The sequence below is a fragment of the Phyllobates terribilis genome, unplaced genomic scaffold, assembly GCF_046119375.1.
Source record: "Phyllobates terribilis strain yellow unplaced genomic scaffold, ASM4611937v1 Scaffold_8__6_contigs__length_399053987, whole genome shotgun sequence".
Taxonomy (NCBI): Eukaryota; Metazoa; Chordata; class Amphibia; order Anura; family Dendrobatidae; genus Phyllobates; species Phyllobates terribilis.
The window spans coordinates 347,209,374-347,232,606 of record NW_027362768.1 but is presented as its reverse complement, the minus strand read 5'-3'; the positions used below and the strand labels follow the sequence as shown (position 1 = coordinate 347,232,606).

Genomic DNA, 23,233 nt, shown 5'->3' with positions numbered 1-23,233 from the left:
CAGACTGAAGGTGGCTGCTGCTGTGCGCAGGTATATAAAGGCTCAGAGCCTATTATGACACGCGCAGCCAGCGTTCCATTGCCACATTCCGTCTACTGCAGGCGGGATACCTGGATGGCTGAATGTCACTGAGAAGCTCACAGAGACCGCCATAAGCAACAGTTTAAAAGAATGCCACAGACTAATCAACCAAACTTTTTGGGTTGGTTTCTCTTTTATAGTCTGCAGGCATTAAATGAAAGAAGTCAGTGTTCCAGCAGAGGGAGACAACGTTTCAGAAAAGGCATTGTAGCAAACCAAAAAAGAAATTTTAAGCGCAGCAGAGTAACCAGCTCACATACCTGTTAGCTCAGGTGAGTTTAAAAGGCTGCTGTTGATAACAAGGGCATTTGCTAAATAGATGGTGTGTGTGCAACAATATACTGAAAGGTCAATTATATTGTGCAGCTTATCTCACCAACTGTAGTTATTTAGGTGAAAGCTCCAAAATGCTTGCCTAATATGTCTGTTTATCCAAAAGGAAGTATAGAGGGAGAGCTAGATAGATAGCATTGCATTACATTACATGGCAATGCAATGCACAGTTGCTGAAGTTGAACCAAAATGAGCTTGTCATCTGGCTTCTGCAACTTTTAACATGAAAAATCCAATGAGGAGAAGAAAAGCAAAGCCAAAGAGTCCATCCCAAAATCCGACAAACAAGCCAAATGAACAAAAAGCATTGAATTCAATTCTTTCTGATTTTAGAAACTGCATTAAAGAAGGGGTGCACCGGTCCTGGAGATACTGCAATACCAGGTCAATGCGTGGAGTGGACAGAGCAAGCTCTTTTTCCATCTCCCTGTTCTAAAAATCCATTTAATATATGGTCCCCAGATAGGGGACGTATCAGATATTAAACTGATAAGAACAGATACTACACTTGATCTTAGCCAAAAGGCCGAGAAGCGATAACCAGAATTGGTTTCCGACTACGGTGCCACCCAAGGATTCTGAAAAGTCCATTTGTGGAGATGGCCACCTGGACTCCCGTTAAGAAGACATGCTGTCAACCTCTAGATCCCTCACATGCCTGCACTTTTCGGCTTGCTGCTGCTGCAATCCACGCGTTTTAGATCTGCATAACTCCACCTCTTTTAGCACAGTACCCTCAACCCCCGGCTGTTCCCACCCGCCTCAACACCGTTGGAAGGGAGGAGAACCAATTAAGGCGGGGGGGGGGGTGGAACGAGCAGCTGTCTACCCTTAGCAGGAGGGTTGCTGATTAATTACCTCTCCTGCTGCTGCTGCTGCTGCTGGCTGTCCAGCAGCAGACTGAAGGTGGCTGCTGCTGTGCGCAGGTATATAAAGGCTCAGAGCCTATTATGACACGCGCAGCCAGCGTTCCATTGCCACATTCCATCTACTGCAGGCGGGATACCTGGATGGCTGAATGTCACTGAGAAGCTCACAGAGACCGCCATAAGCAACAGTTTAAAAGAATGCCACAGACTAATCAACCAAACTTTTTGGGTTGGTTTCTCTTTTATAGTCTGCAGGCATTAAATGAAAGAAGTCAGTGTTCCAGCAGAGGGAGACAACGTTTCAGAAAAGGCATTGTAGCAAACCAAAAAAGAAATTTTAAGCGCAGCAGAGTAACCAGCTCACATACCTGTTAGCTCAGGTGAGTTTAAAAGGCTGCTGTTGATAACAAGGGCATTTGCTAAATAGATGGTGTGTGTGCAACAATATACTGAAAGGTCAATTATATTGTGCAGCTTATCTCACCACCTGTAGTTATTTAGGTGAAAGCTCCAAAATGCTTGCCTAATATGTCTGTTTATCCAAAAGGAAGTATAGAGGGAGAGCTAGATAGATAGCATTGCATTACATTACATGGCAATGCAATGCACAGTTGCTGAAGTTGAACCAAAATGAGCTTGTCATCTGGCTTCTGCAACTTTTAACATGAAAAATCCAATGAGGAGAAGAAAAGCAAAGCCAAAGAGTCCATCCCAAAATCCGACAAACAAGCCAAATGAACAAAAAGCATTGAATTCAATTCTTTCTGATTTTAGAAACTGCATTAAAGAAGGGGTGCACCGGTCCTGGAGATACTGCAATACCAGGTCAATGCGTGGAGTGGACAGAGCAAGCTCTTTTTCCATCTCCCTGTTCTAAAAATCCATTTAATATATGGTCCCCAGATAGGGGACGTATCAGATATTAAACTGATAAGAACAGATACTACACTTGATCTTAGCCAAAAGGCCGAGAAGCGATAACCAGAATTGGTTTCCGACTACGGTGCCACCCAAGGATTCTGAAAAGTCCATTTGTGGAGATGGCCACCTGGACTCCCGTTAAGAAGACATGCTGTCAACCTCTAGATCCCTCACATGCCTGCACTTTTCGGCTTGCTGCTGCTGCAATCCACGCGTTTTAGATCTGCATAACTCCACCTCTTTTAGCACAGTACCCTCAACCCCCGGCTGTTCCCACCCGCCTCAACACCGTTGGAAGGGAGGAGAACCAATTAAGGCGGGGGGGGGGGTGGAACGAGCAGCTGTCTACCCTTAGCAGGAGGGTTGCTGATTAATTACCTCTCCTGCTGCTGCTGCTGCTGCTGGCTGTCCAGCAGCAGACTGAAGGTGGCTGCTGTTGTGCGCAGGTATATAAAGGCTCAGAGCCTATTATGACACGCGCAGCCAGCGTTCCATTGCCACATTCCGTCTACTGCAGGCGGGATACCTGGATGGCTGAATGTCACTGAGAAGCTCACAGAGACCGCCATAAGCAACAGTTTAAAAGAATGCCACAGACTAATCAACCAAACTTTTTGGGTTGGTTTCTCTTTTATAGTCTGCAGGCATTAAATGAAAGAAGTCAGTGTTCCAGCAGAGGGAGACAACGTTTCAGAAAAGGCATTGTAGCAAACCAAAAAAGAAATTTTAAGCGCAGCAGAGTAACCAGCTCACATACCTGTTAGCTCAGGTGAGTTTAAAAGGCTGCTGTTGATAACAAGGGCATTTGCTAAATAGATGGTGTGTGTGCAACAATATACTGAAAGGTCAATTATATTGTGCAGCTTATCTCACCACCTGTAGTTATTTAGGTGAAAGCTCCAAAATGCTTGCCTAATATGTCTGTTTATCCAAAAGGAAGTATAGAGGGAGAGCTAGATAGATAGTGACGCGCCCCTGGGCCTGTGTCGCGCTGCGTTGCGCATGCGGGAGCCTACCCGGAGCCGGATCAGTAGAGGGTTGTAGTCTCGTGGCGGTGACCCGGTCCGTGCCCAGGGAGTCAAACTAGACGGCAGTCTATTAGTAGTAAACAGTTGATGACTACGCCACCCGTTGAGTGCAGCCAGGGAGCTGCTGCTGCAGGGCAGACCGCTGAGGCCGGTGGTAGGATTGTGCAGCGTGATAGTATAACCCCCAACGGGAGGGGTATGGCCTCAGGGCAGCCGATGTGGATGATGGGGGTAGCAGGAACCACTCAGAGACGGTACGGTGTAGTTCAGGGTCTTTACTGGTAACAACGATAGACCCTCCCGGAGTACTTGCTAGCAAACGGGGCCTGGTCAGTCTTTGAGCAGATGGGATCTCCCCTGGCCAGGCGTAGTTGTAGGCCTCACAAACTGACTGTACTCTTCTGGCTACCTTGCTAGAAGCTGATGTAAGTAGCCCACGTCCCTGAGTGTACCGTGTGGTGCTCACCCGTATGGCCGGTGACTCGGGGCCTTCTAATGGCTTCCGCTCCACGATGGCGGTGCTGGTCCCACGCGTGTGACCGTGCCTTCGGGCTTCTGGGCCAGAGGACCTGAAATCCCCTGCCTGACGGATTCTGCTGCTGGGTAGAAGTTAGTCCCCACAGCCTCGGACTCCGGGTCCGGTAAAGAATCTTCTTAGTCAGGGCGAGCGCTGCAGCTGCCAGCCCCTGACTCCTTGGAACTCTGCTGTTTCCTATGCTGCTTCTTGTCTCCACTCTCCTTGTCTGACTCTCCCTGCCTCAGCCCCGGGTTTTTACAGGGGAAGCTCTTCCCCTCCCCAGACTGGGCAGGAGGTGTGGCATGCACAGGATCCCTGACCAAAGGACCTCCCACCTGCTCTCAGACATAACATTACATTACTGTGGAAAACCAGACCCCTGGGGTGCCACATTCCCCCCTAGTGAAATTTAGTACTCCGGGACTAAACACATTTAGAAAAACATAACAAAGTATAACAATAACAACACAATAAGAAAAACACATAAGATGGTTGCGGCGTGTCCGCAACCGGGTGCAGTCTTTGAAGAAAAGCAAAGGTGTCCATTTCACCAACACAGGGAGACGTAACCAGGTAGGGGTCTGTCCTACCCCGAGTCCTTAACAATCTCTAGTCCATCCTGGGTTACGCTCCAACTATATACAAGGATTCCCGGTAAATCCACCAAGGTTTCCTAAAAACAACTGGAAACACAAAATTATTCACAAGCAACAATACACAGAAAAACATAAATAAAACAATTTATACACTTTAAATTCTCCAGCGTGCGGGTAACTGGCCTCTAGTGGCCCGAGTGGACCTACGGAGCTGACTGTCTGGCCCTGAACTACAGGGTGTAGGAGCTGTCAAGGGTAAACTGGGCAGCTGTCTACCGGCTCTTTGTCTCACTAGGGGTACGGCAGGCTCACTATAAGCAGAGGGTTGATTCTCCTGTTCTGCTTGTGTGGAGTCTTCTGCCTCCTGGACCGGCTGTTCTTCCAGCTCTACCCGTTGCTCCGTAGGTTCTTGGGATGATGGTTGGAGGAAGGTGAGTACGGGTACCACAACTGCACCATTGACTTGAGTCCAAGACTGAGGGAAGTCCCCGAGCACGGTACTAACCATATCTTCCCGTTCTTCCACGGGTCGATGGTCTTCTTGTTCCTCTTCAGGGTTCCTCAGTTGTTCGGGACACTTCTTCAGGTGGTCCCGGGATACAATGGCTGTGGTTTCCCCTCCGTCTTTACTGATGGTACAGACCTTCGGGTTCTCGTGGCTTGAGGGCAGTACGGTGTACGGGTCCTCCTCCCACTGGTCATCCAACTTGTGGAGCCGTCTTTTCCTCTTCAAGACCTGCTCTCCGGGTACCAGAGGAACAGCGGGAGCATACTGGTTGTAAGTCTTCTCTTGTCTTTCCCTAGCCTGACAGAGACTTCGCTCCACGCTCTCTTGTACTCTCCGGTACTGCTGCTGCCTCTCTGTGTCCCAGTCTGTTTCTGGTGAAGTGTCCTCAGGTGTCAGGACTCCCATTTCCAGGTCAACAGGTAACTTACCAGGTCTCGCCCTCATTAGGTAAGCCGGGGTACAGTTGGTGGAACCTACCGGGATGTGGTTGTATAGGTCCACCAGATCGGGCAACTTCTCAGGCCACAGACTGCGTTCTTCCAGGGGCAATGTTTTTAGCAGATCCATTACCACCTGGTTCATTTTTTCACAAAGTCCATTAGTTTGCGGATGGTAGGGTGTCGTCCTTATCTTCCGGCAGCCATACAGATTGCAGAATTCCTGGAAGACCTCCGCTTCAAAGGCAGGTCCCTGGTCCGTCAGCACTTGGTCCGGGTACCCGTGTGGACGGCAGAAGTGCTGCTGGAAGGCTCTAGCTGCTGTTTGAGCCGTTAAGTCCTTGACGGGGACGACAACCAAGAACCGGGAGTAATGATCCACGATGGTTAACGCGTAGACGTAGCCACTTCTGCTTGGGGTCAGTTTTACATGATCCAAGGCTACCAGTTCCAACGGTTGCCGGGTGACGATGGACTGCAGGGGAGTCTTCTGGCTGGCCCGGTCCTTCCTTCTCAGATTGCACGGGCCACAGTCTCTGCACCACTTCTCGATGGTTCCCCTCATGCCTACCCAGTGGAACCGCTCGCGCAGCAGGAACTCCAGCTTTTTCCACCCGAAGTGTCCAGCTCCGTCGTGGTATGCCTCCATCACCATGGCTGCGTCTCTTCGTGGCACCACTACTTGCCAGAGTAGTTCATGCGTCCGGGAGTTGACCATTCTGCGGCACAACTTCCCCTTGTAAAGGAATAGTCGACTCTTCTCCGCCCATAGTTGTTTGGCTTCCTCCGGAGCGTCTGGTTCAAGTCGAGCCTCCGGCCGAGTCAGCATCTCCTTCACCAGTCGGACGGCAGGGTCGCTGTCTTGCGTTTCCGCCCAGTTGTAGTGGGGTAAGGGGTTCAACGTAGCAGCCTGTTTACCCCTTACCCGGTGGGAATACTGGATAGTCCCATGACGGTGGAACGCAGGGAGTTCAACTTCTTCCAGTCCCTCCGGATCTTCTCCTTCGTCCGGCAGGTTGGGCATCCTGGACAGGGCATCCGCGTTAGTATTGGAGCGTCCTGCCCGGTATTTGATTGTGAACTCGTAGTTGGACAGACGGGCCATCCACCTCTGCTCCAGGGCACCGAGTCTTGCCGTGTCCAGGTGTATCAACGGGTTGTTATCCGTGTATACGGTGAACCGGGAAGAAGCGAGGTAATGCCTAAAGCGCTCGGTGACTGCCCATACCACGGCCAGGAACTCTAGCTTAAATGAGCTGTAATTCTCGGGGTTCCTTTCGGTGGGTCGCAGTTTTCGGCTGGCATAGGAGATCACTCGTTCTCTCCCCTGCTGAATCTGGGATAGTACGGCTCCTAGCCCGATGTTACTGGCGTCGGTGTAGAGGATGAAGGGCTGGCTATAGTCTGGGTACGCCAAGATTTCATCCCCCGTGAGGGCCATCTTCAGCTGGCGGAAGGACTCTTCTTCTAGCTCTTCCCATTTGAAGGGCGGCTTCTGGTTCTTGGCCTTCCGGGACTGGCCTATCAGGAGGTCCTGCATAGGCGCTGCCTTTTTGGTGAAACCGGGAATAAACCTTCGGTAGTAGCCTACCAACCCTAGGAACTGCCGCACTTCTTTTACGCTGGAGGGGCTTGGCCATCCCTTAATTGCGGTGATCTTATCGGGGTCGGGAGCCACTCCGTCAGCGCTCACCACGTGTCCCAGGTATTGCACCTTTGGTTTCAGGAGGTGACACTTGGAGGGTTTCACCTTTAGGCCGTAACTCGCCAGAGCTTCGAACACCTCCGCCAGGTGTTTCAGGTGGTCCTCATAAGTTTTGGAGTATACGATGACATCGTCCAGGTACAACAGGACCGTCTCGAAGTTTCTGTGGCCCAGACAGCACTCCATTAATCGTTGGAAGGTTCCTGGGGCGTTGCAGAGTCCGAACGGCATGCAGGTGAACTCGCTAAGTCCCATCGGGGTGGTGAATGCGGTCTTCTCCCGGTCCGCCTCTGCTACAGGAACCTGCCAGTACCCGCTAGTGAGATCCAAGGTAGAGAAGAAGTTAGCAGATCTTAAAGCAGCCAATGACTCCTCTATCCTTGGTAAGGGGTACGCATCCTTGTGTGTGATACGGTTGATTTTCCGGTAATCTACACACATCCTCATGGTGTTGTCTTTCTTTTTGACTAAAACTAGTGGGGCTGCCCAGGGGCTACAGCTATCCCGGATTACCCCAGCCTCCTTCATGTCTCTAAGCATCCCCTTGGCGTGTTGGTAATGTGCAGGGGGTACAGGTCGATACCTCTCTTTTATGGGAGGATGATCTCCCGTGGGGATGCGGTGTTCTACCCCCTTGACTCGCCCGAAGTCTAACGGGTGTTTACTAAACACTCTCTCATACTCTTGAACCACCCGATAGACTCCTTGTTTCTGATGTGAGGGAGTGGAATCAGTACCCAAATGTAGTTGCTGACACCAGTCCTCCATGTCTTTCTTAGAGCCGTTACCTTCCTCCGGGTGAGATGGAGGCAAGGATTCCACAGATTGTATAGAATTTTGATTAGTGGTATATAATTTGGCTAGCGTGGCATACCGGGGCAGGTACACTTCCCTCTCCCCGATATTTATTATGCGAATGGGCACCCTCCCATGGCGTACATTGACCACCCCCCGTGCTGTCAAAATGGTGGGCCTACTGTCTGAGTAAACTGGTTCTACCATTGCCTGGTAATCTCTTCCTCTCAGACCAATAGCTGCCCGGCACCAAATCATCATTTCACTTTTTGGGGGCATGGCAATAGGAAAAGGGTCACACATTCTTACGCTACCAATCTCACCGCCGGAGAGTTCCACTTGTTGCCGTTGCATCAGTGCCCGGATCTCTTTCTGGAGCACCCGCTGCTCGCCGGAGCTGGCGTTCTTGGCAACCTGCTGTAAAAGGAAAATCACCTCTGCAAGACAATTTTCAATTACGTTAGTTCCTAGAGTTATTTTTGGGTGACTCTCATGTTTATCAATATCTACAATGATCAGTCCCTGTGCGGCCAGTTCGACTCTACCGATTTTGAGGGCCACCTCCTTAAATCCGATCTGTGGCACGGGCTGGCCATTGCTGGCGATGATACTCAAGTCGTCGTCAGGGTAGTGGGTAATATCCGAGTCATTCCAGTACTGCTTGAAGAGCACGTACGGGATGGTGGTGACCTGTGACCCGGTATCCAGTAGGGCACTCATGGGAATGCCATCCAGTACCACAGGCAAGACTGGACGTCCTCCCACATATCTGTCGCGCCAGTTCGATGGGCCTGGTGATCTTTTTCCTGGGGGTTGGCCCTCTACCCCAGGTTGTGCCCGTTTAAAGAACAGTACCTTTCCATATGTCCGGGTTGATTGCAGCGGCGGCAGATGGGTCGTCCGTCCTCGCTGTATCGGTCACTGGGTCTTCCTCTGGCCGGTGGGGTCCTCCTTGGTCGACGCCATGGGATGTCCTCCGGTCCGGATGCCAGCTGGATCTTCCCTGGGGTGGAAACCTGTAAAGACTGCACAGTTCGGGTTAGCGCAGCAACGCTCTTAGCTAGCTCTTGGACCTGATGGTGTAGGTCTGGAGCCGGGTCATTGTCCAAAGCCTGCGCATCAGCTCCCACAGGCCCTGCTGACAAGGGCGCCGCCTCCTGGTAGTAAGTGGTAGTGGGGCGTCTGTGGGTCACAACGCCACCTGGTGCCGGTTCTCGGAGCACCCAGATGGCTCTGTCCTTGAACTGTGCAAAGTCCAGATGGGGATCCTGTAAGGCCATTGCCCGCAACTGGGTTCGGTGGGCATTGCAATATAAACCCTCTATAAATTGTTCAGTCAACAGCCTGTCCTCGTTTCCCACCCCATCAGGGTCGGTCTGCTTTATGGCCCTCAGGGCCTCTTGTAGGTTTAGTGCATAGTCCCTTATACTCTCATGCGCTCGCTGCTTGCACCCGTAGAATCTAAGCTTAATCTCGGCTGAGGTGCGGGTATCAAAGGTGTCCTTCAGCCGGGTTAGTATCCCTGCGACAGTCTTCCTCCCAGGTGGCCAGGATTTTACTTCCCTTTTGGCTGCCCCGGTTAGTTGGGCCACCAGGATGCTCACTTTTTGCTCTTCTGTGAGGGGGTACACCTGGAAGAGGCTATCCAGCTTTTCTCTAAAGTCATGCAGGGTATGTGACTCCCCTGAATACTGGGGTAGCCAAGCTGCTCCCGGGATATAGGGCATGGTGAAGGGCATAACTGCAGCAGCGGTAGCGCTGGCGGGGGTTGGGGCAGTGAAGCTCTCCTCCGTATCCGACATCTTCCTCCCCCCTAGTGGACCGTGGCCTACCTTGCGATGATCCTCTTCCGTAGGCCGCGGCTCCGCAGTGGATCGTCAGGGTTGAGGACCTTCTGTCGTGCTCCTGTGACGTCGGCGTCTGCTGGGCTCCTTCCAGGACCTTACGCAACGTCCGGACGTGAGGCGGGGCTTCAGTTCTCGCGCGCTTTCGGAGTCCACGCCCCTCTTCTTCCCGCGCGGCGTCCCCAAGATGGCGTCCAACGGCGGGAAAACTCCACGGATGGCGGGAAGAAGGCCGAAGATGGCGCCGGATGGCGGGAAACTTCACCGATGGCGGGAAGAAGGTAGAAGATGGCGCCGGATGGCGGGAAACCTCCACGGATAGCGGGAATCTTCACCACTGGTAAGTTTGAACAGTCTTTGCTTTTCAGGCACGCAGTACCCGGTGGTTGCGGGCACGAGATCCTGCCGACTACGCCAAAGTTGACGCGCCCCTGGGCCTGTGTCGCGCTGCGTTGCGCATGCGGGAGCCTACCCGGAGCCGGATCAGTAGAGGGTTGTAGTCTCGTGGCGGTGACCCGGTCCGTGCCCAGGGAGTCAAACTAGACGGCAGTCTATTAGTAGTAAACAGTTGATGACTACGCCACCCGTTGAGTGCAGCCAGGGAGCTGCTGCTGCAGGGCAGACCGCTGAGGCCGGTGGTAGGATTGTGCAGCGTGATAGTATAACCCCCAACGGGAGGGGTATGGCCTCAGGGCAGCCGATGTGGATGATGGGGGTAGCAGGAACCACTCAGAGACGGTACGGTGTAGTTCAGGGTCTTTACTGGTAACAACGATAGACCCTCCCGGAGTACTTGCTAGCAAACGGGGCCTGGTCAGTCTTTGAGCAGATGGGATCTCCCCTGGCCAGGCGTAGTTGTAGGCCTCACAAACTGACTGTACTCTTCTGGCTACCTTGCTAGAAGCTGATGTAAGTAGCCCACGTCCCTGAGTGTACCGTGTGGTGCTCACCCGTATGGCCGGTGACTCGGGGCCTTCTAATGGCTTCCGCTCCACGATGGCGGTGCTGGTCCCACGCGTGTGACCGTGCCTTCGGGCTTCTGGGCCAGAGGACCTGAAATCCCCTGCCTGACGGATTCTGCTGCTGGGTAGAAGTTAGTCCCCACAGCCTCGGACTCCGGGTCCGGTAAAGAATCTTCTTAGTCAGGGCGAGCGCTGCAGCTGCCAGCCCCTGACTCCTTGGAACTCTGCTGTTTCCTATGCTGCTTCTTGTCTCCACTCTCCTTATCTGACTCTCCCTGCCTCAGCCCCGGGTTTTTACAGGGGAAGCTCTTCCCCTCCCCAGACTGGGCAGGAGGTGTGGCATGCACAGGATCCCTGACCAAAGGACCTCCCACCTGCTCTCAGACATAACATTACATTACTGTGGAAAACCAGACCCCTGGGGTGCCACAATAGCATTGCATTACATTACATGGCAATGCAATGCACAGTTGCTGAAGTTGAACCAAAATGAGCTTGTCATCTGGCTTCTGCAACTTTTAACATGAAAAATCCAATGAGGAGAAGAAAAGCAAAGCCAAAGAGTCCATCCCAAAATCCGACAAACAAGCCAAATGAACAAAAAGCATTGAATTCAATTCTTTCTGATTTTAGAAACTGCATTAAAGAAGGGGTGCACCGGTCCTGGAGATACTGCAATACCAGGTCAATGCGTGGAGTGGACAGAGCAAGCTCTTTTTCCATCTCCCTGTTCTAAAAATCCATTTAATATATGGTCCCCAGATAGGGGACGTATCAGATATTAAACTGATAAGAACAGATACTACACTTGATCTTAGCCAAAAGGCCGAGAAGCGATAACCAGAATTGGTTTCCGACTACGGTGCCACCCAAGGATTCTGAAAAGTCCATTTGTGGAGATGGCCACCTGGACTCCCGTTAAGAAGACATGCTGTCAACCTCTAGATCCCTCACATGCCTGCACTTTTCGGCTTGCTGCTGCTGCAATCCACGCGTTTTAGATCTGCATAACTCCACCTCTTTTAGCACAGTACCCTCAACCCCCGGCTGTTCCCACCCGCCTCAACACCGTTGGAAGGGAGGAGAACCAATTAAGGCGGGGGGGGGGGTGGAACGAGCAGCTGTCTACCCTTAGCAGGAGGGTTGCTGATTAATTACCTCTCCTGCTGCTGCTGCTGCTGGCTGTCCAGCAGCAGACTGAAGGTGGCTGCTGCTGTGCGCAGGTATATAAAGGCTCAGAGCCTATTATGACACGCGCAGCCAGCGTTCCATTGCCACATTCCGTCTACTGCAGGCGGGATACCTGGATGGCTGAATGTCACTGAGAAGCTCACAGAGACCGCCATAAGCAACAGTTTAAAAGAATGCCACAGACTAATCAACCAAACTTTTTGGGTTGGTTTCTCTTTTATAGTCTGCAGGCATTAAATGAAAGAAGTCAGTGTTCCAGCAGAGGGAGACAACGTTTCAGAAAAGGCATTGTAGCAAACCAAAAAATAAATTTTAAGCGCAGCAGAGTAACCAGCTCACATACCTGTTAGCTCAGGTGAGTTTAAAAGGCTGCTGTTGATAACAAGGGCATTTGCTAAATAGATGGTGTGTGTGCAACAATATACTGAAAGGTCAATTATATTGTGCAGCTTATCTCACCACCTGTAGTTATTTAGGTGAAAGCTCCAAAATGCTTGCCTAATATGTCTGTTTATCCAAAAGGAAGTATAGAGGGAGAGCTAGATAGATAGCATTGCATTACATTACATGGCAATGCAATGCACAGTTGCTGAAGTTGAACCAAAATGAGCTTGTCATCTGGCTTCTGCAACTTTTAACATGAAAAATCCAATGAGGAGAAGAAAAGCAAAGCCAAAGAGTCCATCCCAAAATCCGACAAACAAGCCAAATGAACAAAAAGCATTGAATTCAATTCTTTCTGATTTTAGAAACTGCATTAAAGAAGGGGTGCACCGGTCCTGGAGATACTGCAATACCAGGTCAATGCGTGGAGTGGACAGAGCAAGCTCTTTTTCCATCTCCCTGTTCTAAAAATCCATTTAATATATGGTCCCCAGATAGGGGACGTATCAGATATTAAACTGATAAGAACAGATACTACACTTGATCTTAGCCAAAAGGCCGAGAAGCGATAACCAGAATTGGTTTCCGACTACGGTGCCACCCAAGGATTCTGAAAAGTCCATTTGTGGAGATGGCCACCTGGACTCCCGTTAAGAAGACATGCTGTCAACCTCTAGATCCCTCACATGCCTGCACTTTTCGGCTTGCTGCTGCTGCAATCCACGCGTTTTAGATCTGCATAACTCCACCTCTTTTAGCACAGTACCCTCAACCCCCGGCTGTTCCCACCCGCCTCAACACCGTTGGAAGGGAGGAGAACCAATTAAGGCGGGGGGGGGGTGGAACGAGCAGCTGTCTACCCTTAGCAGGAGGGTTGCTGATTAATTACCTCTCCTGCTGCTGCTGCTGCTGCTGCTGGCTGTCCAGCAGCAGACTGAAGGTGGCTGCTGCTGTGCGCAGGTATATAAAGGCTCAGAGCCTATTATGACACGCGCAGCCAGCGTTCCATTGCCACATTCCGTCTACTGCAGGCGGGATACCTGGATGGCTGAATGTCACTGAGAAGCTCACAGAGACCGCCATAAGCAACAGTTTAAAAGAATGCCACAGACTAATCAACCAAACTTTTTGGGTTGGTTTCTCTTTTATAGTCTGCAGGCATTAAATGAAAGAAGTCAGTGTTCCAGCAGAGGGAGACAACGTTTCAGAAAAGGCATTGTAGCAAACCAAAAAAGAAATTTTAAGCGCAGCAGAGTAACCAGCTCACATACCTGTTAGCTCAGGTGAGTTTAAAAGGCTGCTGTTGATAACAAGGGCATTTGCTAAATAGATGGTGTGTGTGCAACAATATACTGAAAGGTCAATTATATTGTGCAGCTTATCTCACCACCTGTAGTTATTTAGGTGAAAGCTCCAAAATGCTTGCCTAATATGTCTGTTTATCCAAAAGGAAGTATAGAGGGAGAGCTAGATAGATAGCACTGCATTACATTACATGGCAATGCAATGCACAGTTGCTGAAGTTGAACCAAAATGAGCTTGTCATCTGGCTTCTGCAACTTTTAACATGAAAAATCCAATGAGGAGAAGAAAAGCAAAGCCAAAGAGTCCATCCCAAAATCCGACAAACAAGCCAAATGAACAAAAAGCATTGAATTCAATTCTTTCTGATTTTAGAAACTGCATTAAAGAAGGGGTGCACCGGTCCTGGAGATACTGCAATACCAGGTCAATGCGTGGAGTGGACAGAGCAAGCTCTTTTTCCATCTCCCTGTTCTAAAAATCCATTTAATATATGGTCCCCAGATAGGGGACGTATCAGATATTAAACTGATAAGAACAGATACTACACTTGATCTTAGCCAAAAGGCCGAGAAGCGATAACCAGAATTGGTTTCCGACTACGGTGCCACCCAAGGATTCTGAAAAGTCCATTTGTGGAGATGGCCACCTGGACTCCCGTTAAGAAGACATGCTGTCAACCTCTAGATCCCTCACATGCCTGCACTTTTCGGCTTGCTGCTGCTGCAATCCACGCGTTTTAGATCTGCATAACTCCACCTCTTTTAGCACAGTACCCTCAACCCCCGGCTGTTCCCACCCGCCTCAACACCGTTGGAAGGGAGGAGAACCAATTAAGGCGGGGGGGGGGGGTGGAACGAGCAGCTGTCTACCCTTAGCAGGAGGGTTGCTGATTAATTACCTCTCCTGCTGCTGCTGCTGCTGCTTGCTGTCCAGCAGCAGACTGAAGGTGGCTGCTGCTGTGCGCAGGTATATAAAGGCTCAGAGCCTATTATGACACGCGCAGCCAGCGTTCCATTGCCACATTCCGTCTGCTGCAGGCGGGATACCTGGATGGCTGAATGTCACTGAGAAGCTCACAGAGACCGCCATAAGCAACAGTTTAAAAGAATGCCACAGACTAATCAACCAAACTTTTTGGGTTGGTTTCTCTTTTATAGTCTACAGGCATTAAATGAAAGAAGTCAGTGTTCCAGCAGAGGGAGACAACGTTTCAGAAAAGGCATTGTAGCAAACCAAAAAAGAAATTTTAAGCGCAGCAGGGTAACCAGCTCACATACCTGTTAGCTCAGGTGAGTTTAAAAGGCTGCTGTTGATAACAAGGGCATTTGCTAAATAGATGGTGTGTGTGCAACAATATACTGAAAGGTCAATTATATTGTGCAGCTTATCTCACCACCTGTAGTTATTTAGGTGAAAGCTCCAAAATGCTTGCCTAATATGTCTGTTTATCCAAAAGGAAGTATAGAGGGAGAGCTAGATAGATAGCATTGCATTACATTACATGGCAATGCAATGCACAGTTGCTGAAGTTGAACCAAAATGAGCTTGTCATCTGGCTTCTGCAACTTTTAACATGAAAAATCCAATGAGGAGAAGAAAAGCAAAGCCAAAGAGTCCATCCCAAAATCCGACAAACAAGCCAAATGAACAAAAAGCATTGAATTCAATTCTTTCTGATTTTAGAAACTGCATTAAAGAAGGGGTGCACCGGTCCTGGAGATACTGCAATACCAGGTCAATGCGTGGAGTGGACAGAGCAAGCTCTTTTTCCATCTCCCTGTTCTAAAAATCCATTTAATATATGGTCCCCAGATAGGGGACGTATCAGATATTAAACTGATAAGAACAGATACTACACTTGATCTTAGCCAAAAGGCCGAGAAGCGATAACCAGAATTGGTTTCCGACTACGGTGCCACCCAAGGATTCTGAAAAGTCCATTTGTGGAGATGGCCACCTGGACTCCCGTTAAGAAGACATGCTGTCAACCTCTAGATCCCTCACATGCCTGCACTTTTCGGCTTGCTGCTGCTGCAATCCACGCGTTTTAGATCTGCATAACTCCACCTCTTTTAGCACAGTACCCTCAACCCCCGGCTGTTCCCACCCGCCTCAACACCGTTGGAAGGGAGGAGAACCAATTAAGGCGGGGGGGGGGGGTGGAACGAGCAGCTGTCTACCCTTAGCAGGAGGGTTGCTGATTAATTACCTCTCCTGCTGCTGCTGCTGCTGCTGGCTGTCCAGCAGCAGACTGAAGGTGGCTGCTGCTGTGCGCAGGTATATAAAGGCTCAGAGCCTATTATGACACGCGCAGCCAGCGTTCCATTGCCACATTCCGTCTACTGCAGGCGGGATACCTGGATGGCTGAATGTCACTGAGACGCTCACAGAGACCGCCATAAGCAACAGTTTAAAAGAATGCCACAGACTAATCAACCAAACTTTTTGGGTTGGTTTCTCTTTTATAGTCTGCAGGCATTAAATGAAAGAAGTCAGTGTTCCAGCAGAGGGAGACAACGTTTCAGAAAAGGCATTGTAGCAAACCAAAAAAGAAATTTTAAGCGCAGCAGAGTAACCAGCTCACATACCTGTTAGCTCAGGTGAGTTTAAAAGGCTGCTGTTGATAACAAGGGCATTTGCTAAATAGATGGTGTGTGTGCAACAATATACTGAAAGGTCAATTATATTGTGCAGCTTATCTCACCACCTGTAGTTATTTAGGTGAAAGCTCCAAAATGCTTGCCTAATATGTCTGTTTATCCAAAAGGAAGTATAGAGGGAGAGCTAGATAGATAGCATTGCATTACATTACATGGCAATGCAATGCACAGTTGCTGAAGTTGAACCAAAATGAGCTTGTCATCTGGCTTCTGCAACTTTTAACATGAAAAATCCAATGAGGAGAAGAAAAGCAAAGCCAAAGAGTCCATCCCAAAATCCGACAAACAAGCCAAATGAACAAAAAGCATTGAATTCAATTCTTTCTGATTTTAGAAACTGCATTAAAGAAGGGGTGCACCGGTCCTGGAGATACTGCAATACCAGGTCAATGCGTGGAGTGGACAGAGCAAGCTCTTTTTCCATCTCCCTGTTCTAAAAATCCATTTAATATATGGTCCCCAGATAGGGGACGTATCAGATATTAAACTGATAAGAACAGATACTACACTTGATCTTAGCCAAAAGGCCGAGAAGCGATAACCAGAATTGGTTTCCGACTACGGTGCCACCCAAGGATTCTGAAAAGTCCATTTGTGGAGATGGCCACCTGGACTCCCGTTAAGAAGACATGCTGTCAACCTCTAGATCCCTCACATGCCTGCACTTTTCGGCTTGCTGCTGCTGCAATCCACGCGTTTTAGATCTGCATAACTCCACCTCTTTTAGCACAGTACCCTCAACCCCCGGCTGTTCCCACCCGCCTCAACACCGTTGGAAGGGAGGAGAACCAATTAAGGCGGGGGGGGGGGTGGAACGAGCAGCTGTCTACCCTTAGCAGGAGGGTTGCTGATTAATTACCTCTCCTGCTGCTGCTGCTGCTGCTGGCTGTCCAGCAGCAGACTGAAGGTGGCTGCTGCTGTGCGCAGGTATATAAAGGCTCAGAGCCTATTATGACACGCGCAGCCAGCGTTCCATTGCCACATTCCGTCTACTGCAGGCGGGATACCTGGATGGCTGAATGTCACTGAGAAGCTCACAGAGACCGCCATAAGCAACAGTTTAAAAGAATGCCACAGACTAATCAACCAAACTTTTTGGGTTGGTTTCTCTTTTATAGTCTGCAGGCATTAAATGAAAGAAGTCAGTGTTCCAGCAGAGGGAGACAACGTTTCAGAAAAGGCATTGTAGCAAACCAAAAAAGAAATTTTAAGCGCAGCAGAGTAACCAGCTCACATACCTGTTAGCTCAGGTGAGTTTAAAAGGCTGCTGTTGATAACAAGGGCATTTGCTAAATAGATGGTGTGTGTGCAACAATATACTGAAAGGTCAATTATATTGTGCAGCTTATCTCACCACCTGTAGTTATTTAGGTGAAAGCTCCAAAATGCTTGCCTAATATGTCTGTTTATCCAAAAGGAAGTATAGAGGGAGAGCTAGATAGATAGCATTGCATTACATTACATGGCAATGCAATGCACAGTTGCTGAAGTTGAACCAAAATGAGCTTGTCATCTGGCTTCTGCAACTTTTAACATGAAAAATCCAATGAGGAGAAGAAAAGCAAAGCCAAAGAGTCCATCCCAAAATCCGACAAACAAGCCAAATGAACAAAAAGCATTGAATTCAATTCTTTCTGATTTTAGAAACTGCATTAAAGAAGGGGTGCACCGGTCCTGGAGATACTGCAATACCAGGTCAATGCGTGGAGTGGACAGAGCAAGCTCTTTTTCCATCTCCCTGTTCTAAAAATCCATTTAATATATGGTCCCCAGATAGGGGACGTATCAGATATTAAACTGATAAGAACAGATACTACACTTGATCTTAGCCAAAAGGCCGAGAAGCGATAACCAGAATTGGTTTCCGACTACGGTGCCACCCAAGGATTCTGAAAAGTCCATTTGTGGAGATGGCCACCTGGACTCCCGTTTAGAAGACATGCTGTCAACCTCTAGATCCCTCACATGCCTGCACTTTTCGGCTTGCTGCTGCTGCAATCCACGCGTTTTAGATCTGCATAACTCCACCTCTTTTAGCACAGTACCCTCAACCCCCGGCTGTTCCCACCCGCCTCAACACCGTTGGAAGGGAGGAGAACCAATTAAGGCGGGGGGGGGGGTGGAACGAGCAGCTGTCTACCCTTAGCAGGAGGGTTGCTGATTAATTACCTCTCCTGCTGCTGCTGCTGCTGCTGGCTGTCCAGCAGCAGACTGAAGGTGGCTGCTGCTGTGCGCAGGTATATAAAGGCTCAGAGCCTATTATGACACGCGCAGCCAGCGTTCCATTGCCACATTCCGTCTACTGCAGGCGGGATACCTGGATGGCTGAATGTCACTGAGAAGCTCACAGAGACCGCCATAAGCAACAGTTTAAAAGAATGCCACAGACTAATCAACCAAACTTTTTGGGTTGGTTTCTCTTTTATAGTCTGCAGGCATTAAATGAAAGAAGTCAGTGTTCCAGCAGAGGGAGACAACGTTTCAGAAAAGGCATTGTAGCAAACCAAAAAAGAAATTTTAAGCGCAGCAGAGTAACCAGCTCACATACCTGTTAGCTCAGGTGAGTTTAAAAGGCTGCTGTTGATAACAAGGGCATTTGCTAAATAGATGGTGTGTGTGCAACAATATACTGAAAGGTCAATTATATTGTGCAGCTTATCTCACCACCTGTAGTTATTTAGGTGAAAGCTCCAAAATGCTTGCCTAATATGTCTGTTTATCCAAAAGGAAGTATAGAGGGAGAGCTAGATAGATAGCATTGCATTACATTACATGGCAATGCAATGCACAGTTGCTGAAGTTGAACCAAAATGAGCTTGTCATCTGGCTTCTGCAACTTTTAACATGAAAAATCCAATGAGGAGAAGAAAAGCAAAGCCAAAGAGTCCATCCCAAAATCCGACAAACAAGCCAAATGAACAAAAAGCATTGAATTCAATTCTTTCTGATTTTAGAAACTGCATTAAAGAAGGGGTGCACCGGTCCTGGAGATACTGCAATACCAGGTCAATGCGTGGAGTGGACAGAGCAAGCTCTTTTTCCATCTCCCTGTTCTAAAAATCCATTTAATATATGGTCCCCAGATAGGGGACGTATCAGATATTAAACTGATAAGAACAGATACTACACTTGATCTTAGCCAAAAGGCCGAGAAGCGATAACCAGAATTGGTTTCCGACTACGGTGCCACCCAAGGATTCTGAAAAGTCCATTTGTGGAGATGGCCACCTGGACTCCCGTTAAGAAGACATGCTGTCAACCTCTAGATCCCTCACATGCCTGCACTTTTCGGCTTGCTGCTGCTGCAATCCACGCGTTTTAGATCTGCATAACTCCACCTCTTTTAGCACAGTACCCTCAACCCCCGGCTGTTCCCACCCGCCTCAACACCGTTGGAAGGGAGGAGAACCAATTAAGGCGGGGGGGGGGGGTGGAACGAGCAGCTGTCTACCCTTAGCAGGAGGGTTGCTGATTAATTACCTCTCCTGCTGCTGCTGCTGCTGGCTGTCCAGCAGCAGACTGAAGGTGGCTGCTGCTGTGCGCAGGTATATAAAGGCTCAGAGCCTATTATGACACGCGCAGCCAGCGTTCCATTGCCACATTCCGTCTACTGCAGGCGGGATACCTGGATGGCTGAATGTCACTGCGAAGCTCACAGAGACCGCCATAAGCAACAGTTTAAAAGAATGCCACAGACTAATCAACCAAACTTTTTGGGTTGGTTTCTCTTTTATAGTCTGCAGGCATTAAATGAAAAAAGTCAGTGTTCCAGCAGAGGGAGACAACGTTTCAGAAAAGGCATTGTAGCAAACCAAAAAAGAAATTTTAAGCGCAGCAGAGTAACCAGCTCACATACCTGTTAGCTCAGGTGAGTTTAAAAGGCTGCTGTTGATAACAAGGGCATTTGCTAAATAGATGGTGTGTGTGCAACAATATACTGAAAGGTCAATTATATTGTGCAGCTTATCTCACCACCTGTAGTTATTTAGGTGAAAGCTCCAAAATGCTTGCCTAATATGTCTGTTTATCCAAAAGGAAGTATAGAGGGAGAGCTAGATAGATAGCATTGCATTACATTACATGGCAATGCAATGCACAGTTGCTGAAGTTGAACCAAAATGAGCTTGTCATCTGGCTTCTGCAACTTTTAACATGAAAAATCCAATGAGGAGAAGAAAAGCAAAGCCAAAGAGTCCATCCCAAAATCCGACAAACAAGCCAAATGAACAAAAAGCATTGAATTCAATTCTTTCTGATTTTAGAAACTGCATTAAAGAAGGGGTGCACCGGTCCTGGAGATACTGCAATACCAGGTCAATGCGTGGAGTGGACAGAGCAAGCTCTTTTTCCATCTCCCTGTTCTAAAAATCCATTTAATATATGGTCCCCAGATAGGGGACGTATCAGATATTAAACTGATAAGAACAGATTTTTTTTTTTTATCGAAAGCCCGAATTCGTGTACAAAACCCGAGTGCGCTTAAAAAAGTGACAAGTGCCACAAAAAAAGTGCACTAGGATGCTGGTCTTCTTGAAACCCTCTCCAAAAGGAGAAGGGTCCCCCAAACCATTCCCCGTCCCTCCGAGCCAGAAGGCCACAGCGAGGAACAGGGACAAATAGCCACCTCCAGCCGGAGCCAGAGGCGACCCAATCTTACCCCCAATACCTGCCCGAGTTCTCACCCGAGCAAGGCACTGGGAGCCAAAGACTGTGCTCCCCTCCCGGAAGAGGGGAGCCAACAACGCTCTCCTCCCGAAAGAGGAGAGCCAGGGGGGTTCAGGGGGGAGCGGAACCTGATGGCCACACACTCCCCCCCTAGACCTGCCAAGAGAGGAACCCGTAAGGGAACCGCATCCCGACAAAATCCTAGTAAGGACGTGGACACACGTGAAAAAGTGGACACACAGTGACAAAAAAAAATTAAATAAATAGTGAAGGTTTCACAGTATAATACTGCCCGGACCTTCGACCGGGAATTGAAAAATTCCCCATCCTAAGGCCAGAAGGCCCGGAATAAGGGTGTGTGTGAAGAAAGAAATATTGAAGTGCTAGTGCAAATGTGCCATAAACTCAAGTGGGGTTCCCAATCCCAGTGAGTTAAGGCACCCCAGGGTCACCACTCCTGGGGCACTTCACACTTCGGGCTTTCGATCTTCCCCGGCCCAATGGCGTCGATCCTGGGGGGCCATGCTTTCCACCAGATGACTATATTGCCACCTGGCGTACTAACAAGCGCCTAAACCCCAGTGTGCATAATGTATCAATCTACTAGGGCGGCCAACATCCAAAACCGCCTTTTCGAAAGATACTACACTTGATCTTAGCCAAAAGGCCGAGAAGCGATAACCAGAATTGGTTTCCGACTACGGTGCCACCCAAGGATTCTGAAAAGTCCATTTGTGGAGATGGCCACCTGGACTCCCGTTAAGAAGACATGCTGTCAACCTCTAGATCCCTCACATGCCTGCACTTTTCGGCTTGCTGCTGCTGCAATCCACGCGTTTTAGATCTGCATAACTCCACCTCTTTTAGCACAGTACCCTCAACCCCCGGCTGTTCCCACCCGCCTCAACACCGTTGGAAGGGAGGAGAACCAATTAAGGCGGGGGGGGGGGTGGAACGAGCAGCTGTCTACCCTTAGCAGGAGGGTTGCTGATTAATTACCTCTCCTGCTGCTGCTGCTGCTGCTGGCTGTCCAGCAGCAGACTGAAGGTGGCTGCTGCTGTGCGCAGGTATATAAAGGCTCAGAGCCTATTATGACACGCGCAGCCAGCGTTCCATTGCCACATTCCGTCTACTGCAGGCGGGATACCTGGATGGCTGAATGTCACTGAGAAGCTCACAGAGACCGCCATAAGCAACAGTTTAAAAGAATGCCACAGACTAATCAACCAAACTTTTTGGGTTGGTTTCTCTTTTATAGTCTGCAGGCATTAAATGAAAGAAGTCAGTGTTCCAGCAGAGAGAGACAACGTTTCAGAAAAGGCATTGTAGCAAACCAAAAAAGAAATTTTAAGCGCAGCAGAGTAACCAGCTCACATACCTGTTAGCTCAGGTGAGTTTAAAAGGCTGCTGTTGATAACAAGGGCATTTGCTAAATAGATGGTGTGTGTGCAACAATATACTGAAAGGTCAATTATATTGTGCAGCTTATCTCACCACCTGTAGTTATTTAGGTGAAAGCTCCAAAATGCTTGCCTAATATGTCTGTTTATCCAAAAGGAAGTATAGAGGGAGAGCTAGATAGATAGCATTGCATTACATTACATGGCAATGCAATGCACAGTTGCTGAAGTTGAACCAAAATGAGCTTGTCATCTGGCTTCTGCAACTTTTAACATGAAAAATCCAATGAGGAGAAGAAAAGCAAAGCCAAAGAGTCCATCCCAAAATCCGACAAACAAGCCAAATGAACAAAAAGCATTGAATTCAATTCTTTCTGATTTTAGAAACTGCATTAAAGAAGGGGTGCACCGGTCCTGGAGATACTGCAATACCAGGTCAATGCGTGGAGTGGACAGAGCAAGCTCTTTTTCCATCTCCCTGTTCTAAAAATCCATTTAATATATGGTCCCCAGATAGGGGACGTATCAGATATTAAACTGATAAGAACAGATACTACACTTGATCTTAGCCAAAAGGCCGAGAAGCGATAACCAGAATTGGTTTCCGACTACGGTGCCACCCAAGGATTCTGAAAAGTCCATTTGTGGAGATGGCCACCTGGACTCCCGTTAAGAAGACATGCTGTCAACCTCTAGATCCCTCACATGCCTGCACTTTTCGGCTTGCTGCTGCTGCAATCCACGCATTTTAGATCTGCATAACTCCACCTCTTTTAGCACAGTACCCTCAACCCCTGGCTGTTCCCACCCGCCTCAACACCGTTGGAAGGGAGGAGAACCAATTAAGGCGGGGGGGGGTGGAACGAGCAGCTGTCTACCCTTAGCAGGAGGGTTGCTGATTAATTACCTCTCCTGCTGCTGCTGCTGCTGCTGGCTGTCCAGCAGCAGACTGAAGGTGGCTGCTGCTGTGCGCAGGTATATAAAGGCTCAGAGCCTATTATGACACGCGCAGCCAGCGTTCCATTGCCACAT

The 23,233-nt window shown here is 49.0% G+C and overlaps 11 non-coding genes and 1 pseudogene across 11 annotated transcripts; all 12 read right to left on the bottom strand.

Moving 5' to 3' along the window:
• Positions 1-761: 761 nt before the first annotated feature.
• On the bottom strand, positions 762-952 carry LOC141158390 (U2 spliceosomal RNA). The gene has a single exon (XR_012248420.1). It is a non-coding gene; the product is annotated as a U2 spliceosomal RNA (small nuclear RNA).
• A 1,119-nt stretch (positions 953-2,071) lies between these two features.
• LOC141158389 (U2 spliceosomal RNA) lies at positions 2,072-2,262 on the bottom strand. Its single transcript, XR_012248419.1, has one exon. It is a non-coding gene; the product is annotated as a U2 spliceosomal RNA (small nuclear RNA).
• Positions 2,263-11,243: 8,981 nt separating this feature from the next.
• On the bottom strand, positions 11,244-11,434 carry LOC141158388 (U2 spliceosomal RNA). Its single transcript, XR_012248418.1, has one exon. It is a non-coding gene; the product is annotated as a U2 spliceosomal RNA (small nuclear RNA).
• A 1,116-nt stretch (positions 11,435-12,550) lies between these two features.
• On the bottom strand, positions 12,551-12,741 carry LOC141158387 (U2 spliceosomal RNA). Its single transcript, XR_012248417.1, has one exon. It is a non-coding gene; the product is annotated as a U2 spliceosomal RNA (small nuclear RNA).
• A 1,121-nt stretch (positions 12,742-13,862) lies between these two features.
• LOC141158386 (U2 spliceosomal RNA) lies at positions 13,863-14,053 on the bottom strand. The gene has a single exon (XR_012248416.1). It is a non-coding gene; the product is annotated as a U2 spliceosomal RNA (small nuclear RNA).
• A 1,120-nt stretch (positions 14,054-15,173) lies between these two features.
• On the bottom strand, positions 15,174-15,364 carry LOC141158385 (U2 spliceosomal RNA). Its single transcript, XR_012248415.1, has one exon. It is a non-coding gene; the product is annotated as a U2 spliceosomal RNA (small nuclear RNA).
• A 1,120-nt stretch (positions 15,365-16,484) lies between these two features.
• LOC141158384 (U2 spliceosomal RNA) lies at positions 16,485-16,675 on the bottom strand. Its single transcript, XR_012248414.1, has one exon. It is a non-coding gene; the product is annotated as a U2 spliceosomal RNA (small nuclear RNA).
• Positions 16,676-17,794: 1,119 nt separating this feature from the next.
• Positions 17,795-17,985, bottom strand: LOC141158383 (U2 spliceosomal RNA). Its single transcript, XR_012248413.1, has one exon. It is a non-coding gene; the product is annotated as a U2 spliceosomal RNA (small nuclear RNA).
• Positions 17,986-19,104: 1,119 nt separating this feature from the next.
• On the bottom strand, positions 19,105-19,295 carry LOC141158382 (U2 spliceosomal RNA). The gene has a single exon (XR_012248412.1). It is a non-coding gene; the product is annotated as a U2 spliceosomal RNA (small nuclear RNA).
• Positions 19,296-20,412: 1,117 nt separating this feature from the next.
• Positions 20,413-20,596, bottom strand: LOC141160146 (U2 spliceosomal RNA). Its single transcript, XR_012250115.1, has one exon. It is a non-coding gene; the product is annotated as a U2 spliceosomal RNA (small nuclear RNA).
• Positions 20,597-21,388: 792 nt separating this feature from the next.
• LOC141160440 (U2 spliceosomal RNA) lies at positions 21,389-21,480 on the bottom strand (annotated as a pseudogene).
• Positions 21,481-22,599: 1,119 nt separating this feature from the next.
• On the bottom strand, positions 22,600-22,790 carry LOC141158381 (U2 spliceosomal RNA). The gene has a single exon (XR_012248411.1). It is a non-coding gene; the product is annotated as a U2 spliceosomal RNA (small nuclear RNA).
• Positions 22,791-23,233: the final 443 nt, after the last annotated feature.